This window comes from Macaca thibetana, chromosome 15 (assembly GCF_024542745.1).
Source record: "Macaca thibetana thibetana isolate TM-01 chromosome 15, ASM2454274v1, whole genome shotgun sequence".
Lineage (NCBI taxonomy): Eukaryota > Metazoa > Chordata > Mammalia > Primates > Cercopithecidae > Macaca > Macaca thibetana.
In genome coordinates, this window is record NC_065592.1 from 88,891,753 (window position 1) to 88,903,671 (window position 11,919).

The following is an 11,919-nucleotide window of genomic DNA, read 5'->3' on the forward strand; positions in this document are numbered from 1 at the left end:
GAAACCAAGGCCTTGTCTGCACAAATTTTTTATTCCTTTTTCTGTTAGCAACCAGCACTCAAATGTTAAATTTGGTAGTTGATGTACTTTGTAACAAATGAGTGTGTGCAAGTAGTGATTAAAAGTAAGATTCATTCTCAAGGCACAAATGTCAGAGGGGAAGAGAGTATGTCAAAAACTAACACAGATTATGCAAAAAGATTACTGGGAGGCTTTAGAAGAATGACCAGTATTGCATTCTAGGACATTAGACACTTCAACTGTGTCTACTGAAGAAAGAGAACAGTTTTCCAGTTAGTAGCAAAGATTAATAGGAGCTATCACCTGCTGTTGGTTTGAATGTGATGGGCACAGCTGAGGGAAAAGGGACCCCATGCCCCCAGTATTGAGTGCCTGCTCCAAATATTGTCACACCAGATCTATTAAACACTTCGGGTGCTCTTTAAGAGCCCTAAGTTAGATGAAACAGATTCTAGAAAGTGGCAACATTGATGAATCTCAGATTTTTCTCTATAGCTTGAAAGCTTTACATATCCCTTGTAAGCCTGCTTGTGAAAGATTTTGTTTTTAATATGTGCTTTAATGTTTTCAGGGCTTGTCATCAGAATATTGATACAATTTTTTAAGGCAGGAAGACCCAAACTAGAAATGAATTACAACTATTGGGAAAGAAAAAACTGTTGTTATTATTGCAGATGATATAATGGTCCAAGTAGAAAGCCTGGGAATCTCATCTTAGAATTAATATAAAATTAGCAAAAACCTCCAGATATCCAAAAGTCAATGGACAAAGATCGCTTTAAGATATAATTGTAGTATATCACCATTCGTTGTGGCAACAAGCTTTGTCACATTTATAGACAAACTGAGCATGTGTGCAGGAACTATACAAAGATAACAGAAGACCTGTATAGATGGAAAAGTACAGTGCTCCTAGCTGAATGGATTTTTTTTTTTTTTTTTTGAGATGGAGTTTCACTCTTGTTGCCCAGGCTGGAGTGCAATGGCACGATCTCAGCTCACCACAACTTCCGCCTCCTGGGTTCAAGCGATTCTCCTGCCTCAGCCTCCCGAGTAGCTGGGATTACAGACATGTGCCACCACACCTGGCTAATTTTGTATTTTTAGTAGAAACGGGGTTTCTCCATGTTGGTCAGGTTGGTCTCAACCTCCTGACCTCGGGTGATCTGCCCACCTTGGCCTCCCAAAGTGCTGGGATTGCAGGTATGAGCCACCGTGCCTGGTCCTAAAATGAAATATTTTAAGCATTTCTTCTATTTGTGAATTAATTGAATGCAAGTCTATTAATGTTCTCAATGGCTTGAGAGTATTCTAAATTTCATCTGAAGGATGTGCAAGAATAGGAATATTTTGAAAGTAATGAAGTCTTGAGATACTAGATATAAAACCATATTTCACAGCTAAAAAATATTGAAAATGTACTAATAGTTACATTTGACCTCTTAGACCAATGCAGTAGTAGCCCCGAAATAGATGTGAGTATAAATAAAATATTCCAAAAATCCTAAGAACATAAGGAAGGTAAACTTTTGGAGAATACCAGATTATGGCTTTATAATGTACACCAAAATCCAGGTGAAAAATGAAAATAAGCCAGAAGAACGTATTAGTGACTATCTTTGGATGTGACTGAATTTTCCAAATAAAGGCAATAGGAGGATTCATTAAGGAGCAGATTATACATTTAACTAAAAATATATATCTTCTGAATATGAGAAAGTAAAAGGCAAGTGAGATTAGAACATTTACCTACAGATTTTGGAAGAAGGAGGCTTAATACCTTAATATAGAAATGATTTATACTCATATTTAAAACCAGTTTTATTGAGATAATTCACATATTATACAGTTTACCCATTTAAAGTGTATATCTGAGTGGTTTTTATTATAACCATTACCACAACCCATTTTATTTTTATTTTAAATATGGAGACAGTTCTCACTATGAAGCCCAGGCTGGTCTCAAACTCCTCAGCTCAAGCGGTTCTCCCACCTCAGCCTCCCAAAGTGTTGGGATTACAAGCATGAGCCACCATGCCTGGCCCATAATCAATTTTAGAACCTCTTCATCACCCCAAAAAGAAACCCTGTACCCTTTATAGGCACTCCCCACCACTACCTCATACTAACATATTTTTTTAAACATGAAGACTCCAAGAGAAAAATGAGCAAAGGATGTAACAATTCATAGAAGTGCAATAAGAAATAGAAATGGCTAATATGAAAAACTAATTCAATAAAGATGATTCAAATTAAAAGAAAATTTTTCTGTATCAAATTAGCAGTTTTGGTATTTGGTTTTTTAAAAATATCCTTGATACTTGAGAGACTATATTGAGAAATAAGACTACATATAATGTGATCTCAATTATGAAAGTATTGAACAGAAAGGAGCATTCAGAATTTCCTGAAGTCACATCTTCATATTTTGAGAATGACTCCTTCCAACTCCATAAAATTGTTGCCAAATATGTATTTGGAGCTTTTTCCACATATGGTTTGCCTTAGGGAGTCATGCTCCCCAGCCCCAGCCTTTATTTAGGGGAGGAAGGAGCCATGCTTCTTCTCCACTCACCTACTGACAGGAGTGTTTTAGATGTCACAGTTAGTGCTTAGCCATGTCAAGGCCCTATACTCTGCTTACTTAACCTTGTAAGATAGCCCCATTGTATACAGTGAAGAGAACCTTTTGCAGCAGTGGCCGGAATAACCACTCCTATAGGCCGCTGTCACTGTCCATCTGACTACAAGAGCTGAGGATGATTAGATTGGCAGCAGTTTTGCTTCTAGCTCCTTGGAATGTATCTATGGAATTTCATTTTCTGATACCCAATATATGTTGATTTAATCACTTGTTAGGTGAGAATGGCCTGGTTCCTTGAGCTGCATGCCAGAGGGAAACATATGTTCCCTTTCAGCAGGAGGACTCGAGAAGATTCATACTCTCTGGGAGCCTCCATCCGAACATCTGACTGTGGGAGTAACTTGCATGAGCAGTATGGGTGCAGGAGGAGGATCTTGTTTAACTAGAAAATTTTGTGCATTTCATATGAAGGTTTATTGACCTTTAAGATGAAGATGCAGAAACCGGAATTGTTTGTTTTGTTTTAATTTCTGCAAAACACAGATGCCACTATCACTGGCTCAAACGTTATTGGGTATTTATAATTTACTTCCTTTGCCATTAGACTCATTAGTAAACACTTCCTGGTCCGGTTAGAATTCCCTTATTTGATTTGATGCAAAGAAGATGTGTTTTCTCTTCACGACAGCTTTTCGTGCCCCTTCACTCAGAGGAGAATGCTCCTTTAAGTATGTTCCTCAAAGCCCACTGAGCTCATCGTGACAACAGCTGGCATTTGTTGAGCATTTGCTTACTGCATGTTCTAAGCACTTTTCATGTATTACTTCCTTTCACTCCATAACAACCCTGGAGATGGGCACTACTTACAAAAAATTGGCCCAATTTACAAAAGAGCAAAGAAAGGCATGAATCCATAATAAACGGCTTGAAAAACTGTTTTTCTCTGATCCATTCATCTCTCTTTTACCATTTTAACCATCCACCTTCTTCCCCAGACCCTGGCCTGCTGTGAGTGCAGCACATCTTCTCTTTATTTTTGAGACAGGGTCTCACTCCATTGCCCAGGCTGGAGTACAGCGGCATGATCACGGCTCACTGCAGCCTCGACTTTCTGGACTCCAGCAATCCTCCCACCTCAGCCTCCAGAGTAGCTTAAACCACAGGTATGTGCCACCATGCTTGGCTAATTTTTGTTTTTGTTTTTTTAAATAGAAATGGGGTTTCGCCATGCTGCCCAGGCTGGTCTCGAACTTATGAGCTCAAGCAATCCACCTGCCTCAGCCTCCCAAAATGCTGGGATTACAGGCGTGACCCACCATGCCCGGCCAGCACATCTTGTTTTAAACAAGAAATGCAAGTGTGGCGCGGTGGCTCACGCCTGTAATCCCAGCACTTTGAGAGGACAAGGTGGGCAGATCGCCAGGTCAAGAGATTGAGACCATCCTGTCTCTACTAAAATTACAAAAATTAGCTGGGCATGGTGGCGCGCACAGCTGTAGTCCCAGCTACTCGGGAGGCTGAGGCAGGAGAATGACGTGAACCCTGGAGGCGGAGCTTGCAGTGAGCCAAGATTGCGCCACTGCACTCCAGCCTGGGTGACAGAGCGAGACTCCGTCAAAAAAAGAGAAAGAAAAAAAAGAGAGAGAGAGAGGGAAAGAAAAGACAGGGAAAGAAAGAGAGAGAGAAAGAAAGAAGAAAAGAAAGGAAGGAAGGAAGGAAGGAAGGAAGGGAGGGAGGGAGGGAGGGAGGGAGGGGGGGAGGGAGGACAAGAAAAGAAAAGAAAAGGGGAGGGGAGCGGAGGGAAGGGAAAAGAAAGACGGGGTCTTGCTCTGTTGCCCAGGCAGAAGGGCAAGGTGTGATCATGGCTCACTGCAGTGTCGACCTCCTGAGCTCAAGCAATCCTTCCACCCTAGCCTCCCAGGTAACTGGGACCACAGGCACATGCCACCATGCCCACCTTATTTCTTAGCTTTTGTAGAGATGAGGTCTCCCTATGTTGCCCAGGTTTGTCTCAAACTCCTGGGCTCAAGCAATCCTCCCATCTCAGCCTCTCAAAGTGCTGGGATTACAGGCATAAGCCACCATGCTTGGCCTCGATATTTGCTGCTCGGTCAATATTTATTCCTATAAACTTCCCAAAGAAAGGAGATTTGAAGTGTGGTTTTAACCTTCTTCTTTAGGTGATCAATCACCTCAATTTGCCCTGGACTGTGAGGTTTCTGGGATGCTGGATTTGGGATGCTAAAACCAGAATAAGTTGGTCATCTCATCTTTATCTTCCCCCTAAATATCCAGTATAATCTACATCAGTGCTTTAAAATGGAATTTGTGTTTTATGGGCATTAGCAATTCAGAAATGTGCCTACACAGGCAAACAGAAAGAACAGGGGAGTCACAAATAGGCTTAGCCACATACAGGTGATACACTCACACTTAGAGTGTTGAGCACCAATAGGTGAAGTTCCGGATTAAGAAGAGAATTATAACTGAGCAGGGCATTGGAAGACATCCTCTTATGGAACCTGAGAAGCCTAACCCAAACTATTTGCCACCAGGTCACCTACCTCTGAAGCGGTCTTGACGGTGGATGGTTAGAAATCAGCATAAGTTTAATAAAGCTGGTTCCCGTTATCACATGTGAATACATATCCTGAATTATACCTAACAAACTTTGCAGCTTCTACTTTGGAAATTCCTTCTACAGTCTATCCAGGTACTGAAGGTGCCAAACTGAGCAGTGTCCTTGAATGTTCCTGTCTCCTCCTCACACCCAGTTACTAAGACCTCTCTCCTTCACAGTGACTCCATTCACATGCTCCTGTCTTGTCATCGAGCCCTGTTCATCTCTTACCATCTTTCACCTGGACCGTTGCCAGTTTCTGAGCTGCCTGCTCTTGAATGCCGGCTTCCTGAAAATATCACCAAAACAATCTGATCATAAGACAAAGCGGAGTCTATTGCTCACTGAAGTAACAGAGAGCTCCGTCTTTAGAGTCTTGGTAACATTTCGGTGAGAGGATGACCCGATCGCATTGTTTAGGAGGTTTCGGATGCTGATTAAGGTGAGTCTGACAATGTGGGGTCTTGGCAAATAATAATGATTAAATAGTTTAAGATTAGAAGACGCAGCAAAGTGAGGATTTTGAGGAAAAGAGTTCAAACAGTCTTGGAATATAAATTGCTTTTTATTGATGTAACTCTGAAGATGTTCCTGGAGTGAAAAAAAGGAAGTTATTTGCAAGTTTTACCTTCCAGGGTGAGAGTTTCTGGAATAGGAAAGTTCTGCTGATGAAGATAGCAAACTGTGTGAGTGTAGATGGTTTTGCCTGTCACCTCCATGCCTCCTATCTCAAACTCTTCCACTCTGATAGCAACAGCAACAATAATAACAATAGTTACAATATTAGTAGCAGCAAATATTTAGTTCTCATTAGATGCCAAGCACTGTCCTAAGCATTTTACAAATACTATCACATTAAAGTTCGCCATAATCCTATGGTATTGGCACTATTATTGTCCACATTATACAAATGTAGACACTGAAGCAGCTTAGAGAGGTCAAATTATTTGGCCAAGTCACACAGCACCTTCCACAGTCAGAGTTCTATCAGAAATGAAAATGTGATAATTGAACACTCTTGCATAAACTTTTTCAAAGATTTCCTGTTGCCTAAAACATAAAAATCTTGATTTCTTCAAATAGTACACAGAACCCTCCATGGTCTGGCCTCAGTCCCACCCCTCCAGGTTTCTTCATTGTATAGGATGCTCTACCCATGCCTGCACCACACATGCTGTTTCAAGTCTTCATGAATAGCGCTCATTTGGGGTTTTTACTCCTGGTATCTACTCATCATCCATCTAATAAAAACAGTAGCCTGGGGACACAGTCTCTTCCCTCACTTTCAGCCTGTTTGCATTATCCCCACTTCATGTGAACTGAGACTAAGAAGGTGCTGGGATGGTTGCACTCATCTTACAGGAAACAGGAGAATTAACCAACACTGAGGAGAAATGGGAAGATACAAACTATGTCATGGGGCCGTCCTGCAAGCCCTGGAGCAAGCTGAGCCCAAGCCTTTTCATTGATAGAATCCAATACATTTTATTAAGAGAGAGTGGTTTTTTTAAGCACTTCCATCAGAAAAGGTCTTAATTCACACTGCAGTCTGCTAGAACATATTTCTTCAGGCTTTCAGACTAGAACACCCTCACCTTTCAACATTCAGCTCAGATATCACCACCTCCATGAGGGTTTTTGTTTGTGTGTGTGTGTGTGTGTTTTTGAGACAGTCTCTCTCTGTCGCCCAGGCTGGAATGCAGTGGTGCAATCTTGGCTCACTGCAACCTCTGCCTCCCGAGTTCAAGAGAGTCTCCTGCCTCAGCTTCCTGAGTAGCTGGGACTACAGGCACCCACCATCGCACCTGGCTAATTTTTGTATTTTCAGTAGAGACGGGGGTTTCACCATGTTGGCCAGGCTGGTCTCGAACTCCTGACCTCCAGTGATCTGCCCGCCTCAGCCTCCCACAGTGCTGGGATTACAGGTGTGAGCCACTGTGCCTGGCCTAGGAGATCTTTTCGGACCATCTCTGTCCCCCACGGCCTTGCATAAATGTCCACTCTTTTCTTTGGCTTCCATAGTATCCTGGACAGAATTAATCACCATCATCTAAAATAGGCCATTGAACTTACTTGTGTACATATGTGTGATTTAAAAAAAAAAAAAATCAACTTTATTCTTTAGAACAGTTTTAAGTTCACAGCAAAATTAAGTGAAAAGTACAGAGAATTTTCATATTCCCATATATCCTCTACCCTTCCTGTCCCCAGTATTACCTCCCCACTTTTATTTATTTATTGAGATGGAGTCTTGCTCTGCCACCCAGGCTGGAGTGCAGTGGCGCCGTCTCAGTTCACTGCAACCGCTGTCTCCTCGGTTCAAGTGGTTTTCCTACCTCAGCCTCCCTAGTAGCTGGGACTACAGGCAATGCCTGGGTAATTTTTGTGTCTTTAGTAGAGATGGGGTTTCACCGTGTTGCCCAGACTGGTCTTTAACTTCTTACCTCAGGTGATCTGCCCACCTCAGCCTCTCAAAGTACTGGGATTACAGGCGTGAGCCACCGCGCCTGGCTGTTGTTGCAACTTTTAATGGCAAAACCCACAATTACTTTTGCACCAACCTAATAAATCGATAAAGTCAATTAATTTGCTTAATTTCGATTAGCCACTCTTAAGGGAAAAAATAATTTCAGATTTTTTTTTCCTCAAATAGAAATCATAACAGTCGAGGGGGAAAAATACAGACTTACTGATAACCTTTTATAATTTGGCCGAATTCAGCTTGTCTTTATTCTCCCTGTGAAATAAAACCTTACTGAAAACTAAATGCTGCACCTGAATTAAAGCGTCCTGTCAGGTTTTTTTCCTGTCCACAAATATTTCTGTTCAGGAAATTTGATCTTTAGGAATCTGATGTCCTTTCCTCACTGCCTAAGCATGTGACTGAAATAACTGGGTGGAACTGGGAGGAACTGATCCCTCATGTGTGGTTACAGAGCTGGGGGCTCAGGAAGGTAGGTCGAAGTTACTTCTGTTCACCAGGAGAAGAGAAGGAAGAACGACGAGCCAGAGACAGTGCACTTTTGTGGGTCTCCAGCTGCATTCTTTCCCAAGCCATTTCTAGAATCGGCATGAGGGAGGTCAGGGTACACCTGTTTCCTAGGAAGCCGGACTCCACTTTGCATGAACTGCAAACAAGGAAATAGGGATAGAGAGTGAAAATAGGGAAGAGTATGAGTTCAAATACTTGAAAAAATAATGTACGCATTTTTTACTTAGGAGAACAACAACGAACCAGTGGCACAGGAGAGAGGAAAGCCTTCCCCAGGAATCTTTCCTCATAACTTTGCATGATAGGTGGGCTGTGGGGAGAGACGTGATTCAGTACTGCTGTGTCACTTAACAGTTGAATCTGCCTGGAGTGCAATGGCAGAGGATGAAAAGTTGCCTACTATAATTGTTACAGCCATTTAAGAACGTTTCCCTCCACCTGGGCACTATTGACATATTGGGCTAGATAATTCTTTGTTGTGGGAGTGGAGGCTGTCCTGTGCATTATGAATGTTTGACAGCATCCCTGGTCTCTACCCGTTAGATGCCGGTGGCAACCCCAGCCCCACCCCAAGGCACCATCATTGTGATAAAGATGCCTGCAGACATTGTGAAATGTCTCTCCGGGGGTAAAATCATCCCTGCTTGAGAACTCCTGATTTATAGGAATAATTTCATTTCCATCACAGTGCCTGTCTTATACTGGGCAGAGTGTTTACTATGTGAAAATTACGGACTAGGTACAGCTTTACCTAGGTGAACCAAATATTCATGATTACTGCTCATATGGGCCTTAAATCTGATGAGTGAAAAGATGGATGGGTGAATGCAGGATGGCTCAAAAAGCAGATGTGATTTCTCTTAGGATTCAACCAGTGTTAAAAAAAAAAAAAAAGTCACCCAGCCTACTTCCTTTCTAGTCAATCACAGGAGGTTAAAAACGATCCTTGTGTGAGGCAGGCCAAGGAGTCCCCCATTAGATTCCATTAACCCAGGAAAAAAAAAAAGCAGTAATATTGGCCAGGCGCGGTGGCTCACACCTGTAATCCCAGCACTTTGGGAGGCTGAGGCAGGTGTATCATGAGGTCAGAAGTTCGATACCAGCCTGACCAATGTGGTGAAACCCCATCTCTACTAAAAATACAAAAATTAGCCTGGTGTGATGGTGCGCACCTGTAATCCCAGCCACTCAGGAAGCTGAGGCAGGAAAATCACTTGAACCTGGGAGGCGGAGGTTGCAGTGAGCCGAAATCATGCCACTGCACTCTAGCCTGGGTGACAGAGTGAGACTCCATCTCAAAAAAAAAAAAAAAAAAAAAAAAAGATGGTCAGTGATACCTGTGACAATATGACAGGCTTTTGGAAATATAAGGAAACAAGATACAGTATATTAAAAATAATTTTCAAATACTAGACTGCTTCAAAATCAAATAAAAGGGTTGATAAAAACATAGATGTCTGGGCTCTACCTTATGTTTTAAAATCTTTGAGGGTGAAGCAGGTATGATTCATTCTTTTTATAAAAAGATACATATATGTACACATATATTTAATTGAGACGGGTTCTCACTATGTTGTCCAGACTGGCCTTGAACTCCTGGGCTCAAGCAATCCTCCCACCTCGGCCTCCCAAAGTGCTGAGATTACAGGCATGAGCCACCACGCAGCCAACCAGGTATGATCACTTCTTATTATTCATGGTAGTTATGTTCTATAAACTCATAGCAAACACTAAATTAGTGAATATTGGACTATTGCCACAAGGGGAAATATAAGGTGAGGCTCCTGAGAACCTCTGGTCACTACATTTTTGTCAATTGAAATGCCATTTGCATTCTATAGATTCATTTTCCAACTTCCTTGTAAAACAAGCCAGTCTCACCAGGGTTGAAAATCGTCTCTTCCACATAACCTTTTCCCGTAGAACACTGAGCAAACATTTAAAAATCTGTTCCGCAGCATTGTGACCTGCAGAACCTACCCCTCCCACAGGTTTAACATTTTTCCATGCTTCGTCGCCTTTCGAAATGTGTGGGCCAGCCAGCACTAGCCACAAAGGGTTTAACATTTTTCCATAAATTTCTTTGGCTTTCAGCCTCACAGCAATGCTGTCCACTGTGCTTTTTTTTTTTTTTTTTTTCTTTTTAATCTGTCATCATCTCATGAATACACCCATTTAGCCACTCTTCCATCTTATTTGTAGATCTAACATGCAACTGTAGATGTTACTTTAGCGCTTTCTGGAGCAGCGTCACACCCAACTGGGAAATGGCCCCTTCCTTTTTAGGTGTACACGATTGTTGACTCATTCACATTGAACTGTAAGTCATGCCTGAACAAAGCTCATCTAACACACATTTTCTCCCTGTAAGGCACGTCACAGCCTTCCTGCACTTACGAACACTAGACAGCGCTTTCATTGCTATGCCTGGGGCCTATTTACTTATTTTTTTTTGAATATCTAATTTTAGTCCCAAAAGCTTTTATTCAGTCCTCAAATTGTTACCATGAAAGAAATGATAAATTGCAATTTTATTATTACTCTATCACTGTGTATCAAGCCCTTGTTACAAAATCTCCATTTACTGTCTCCAAAAAACCAATAGAAAACCCACAAATTATATTACCTAATGATCTATTAACAGATGACCCTAGCTTCTCCAAGTGTGCGCCCCGACCAGTAGCAACAACATTACCTTGTTTGGCTGGGGGTGATGGCTCACTCACACCTGTAATCCTAGCACTTTGGTAGGCCAAGAGGGGAAGATGGCTTGAGTCCAAGAGTTCGAGACAAGCCTAAGCAACATAATGAGACCTTGTCTCTACAAAAAATAAACAAAATTAGCCAGGCATGGTGGCACACACCTGCAGCCCCAGCTACTCAGAAGGCTGAAATGAGAGGGTAACTTGAGCCCAGGAGGTCAAGTCTGCAGTGAGTCATGATCACACCACTGCACTCCAGCCTGGGTGACAGAACAAGACCCTGTTTCAAGAAACAACAACAAAAAAGAAAAAAAATAAATAACCTTGTCTGAAATGCAATTTTCAGACCCTAACTTAGAACTACTAAAGTAGAGACTTGGTGGGTGGAGACCAGCAACCTGTGCTTTATCAAGCGGTTTTTTTTTCTTTCTTTTTTTGAAACAGAGTCTCACTCTGTGGTCCAGGCTGGAGTGCAGTGGTACAATCTCAGCTCACTGCAACCTCCACCTCCAGGGTTCAAAGGATTCTCAAGCCTCAGCCTCCCGAGTAGCTGGGATGACAGGTGCACGCCACCACACCCAGCTAATTTTTGAATTTTTAGTAAAGATGGAGTTTTGCTATGTTGGCCAGGCGGGTCTCCAACTCCTGGCCTCAAGCGATTTACCCACTTCAGTCTCCCAAAGTGCTGGGATTACAGGCGTGAGCCACTGCGCTGGGCCTTTATCAAGCTTTTTAAGTGATTCTGATGCATCCTCAAGTTTGAGAACCACTGGAATAGACAAATGTTTATTGACATGAAAAGTTCACAATACAATGAGTTAAATAAGAGCACATTGCAAAGGAATATATACAGTGTGATTCTGGTTTTGAAATATTTACACATATGCAAATGTATAAAAACAGATCTGTAAAGGTGTACTTTAAAATGGTAACAATTGTTACCACTGGGTAAGGAGGTTACAAGGGATTCTTTCCTTTTTTTTAACGTTTCGTTTGAGTT

At 41.9% G+C, this 11,919-nt stretch overlaps 1 long non-coding RNA gene across 1 annotated transcript; it reads left to right on the forward strand.

Annotated features, from left to right (window-relative positions):
• Window positions 1–4,420: 4,420 nt before the first annotated feature.
• On the forward strand, window positions 4,421–11,285 carry LOC126937360 (uncharacterized). Its single transcript, XR_007719706.1, has 3 exons — window positions 4,421–5,318; window positions 5,405–5,667; window positions 8,445–11,285. It is a non-coding gene; the product is annotated as an uncharacterized LOC126937360 (long non-coding RNA).
• The last annotated feature ends 634 nt before the right edge of the window (window positions 11,286–11,919 follow it).